Source organism: Sinocyclocheilus grahami, unplaced genomic scaffold (genome assembly GCF_001515645.1).
Source record: "Sinocyclocheilus grahami isolate Dianchi unplaced genomic scaffold, SAMN03320097.WGS_v1.1 scaffold7.1, whole genome shotgun sequence".
Lineage (NCBI taxonomy): Eukaryota > Metazoa > Chordata > Actinopteri > Cypriniformes > Cyprinidae > Sinocyclocheilus > Sinocyclocheilus grahami.
In genome coordinates, this window is record NW_015505186.1 from 2,738,378 (window position 1) to 2,739,184 (window position 807).

An 807-nucleotide genomic window follows, 5' to 3' on the forward strand; every position below is an offset into this window, starting at 1 on the left:
TAAATCCTTAAGTGATAAATGGAAAGCCTGGGTCAGTCAGCATCAATAAGCAACAATAAAATTAGGTTATAATATATTTTTTAATAAGATAATGTCTCAAATATTATTGTAAGATCCACTCTGTATTCCATGCACTAATGAGAGAATATAATGACACAGTAAGCAGGGCTATGAGTTACTAGTACACCTCTTACTGCACTTCAGAAACACTCAACCCCAATCTGACCTAATGTCCTGCATTCATCAGACCGAACCATTGGTATTTGTATTTTCAAGAGCTGACCCTGTATTAAGGAATGTTGCTTATGTCTTTCCCACAATGCATTTGTGCTTATGTTCCATATACCTAAAAACTGCAAAAATGGTTAGGTATGGTCTAGTTAAGATAAAGAAATATATTGTCAATATCAAAATAATTGAAATTATATTATTTACACTGATTACAAAAAAAGGTCCCCATCTCTCGCATATGAACAAGCGCTGTGCGACCACAATAGAAAGAAAATCCACATACGAGTTTATCTCTGAAGAGGTATCGGCAATTCAAATCATTTTCTGTCTGCTTAGAAAGGTTTTTGGGAACAAAGGATACTAATTATCAGGAATCAAGTTAGCTAAAAGTCCTTACAGTTTCCCTCTGAAACATATGAACAATACTGGACCCATAAAAACATCACATTTCTAAGGTGCTTCAACAGAAAAAGACATTTTTGAACTTGAATAAAAAAAGAAAATGTATTTATTACGTATAAATAAAAGTTATAATGATGACCATAAATAAACAAGAAACCCCCTTCTTGACGGTCA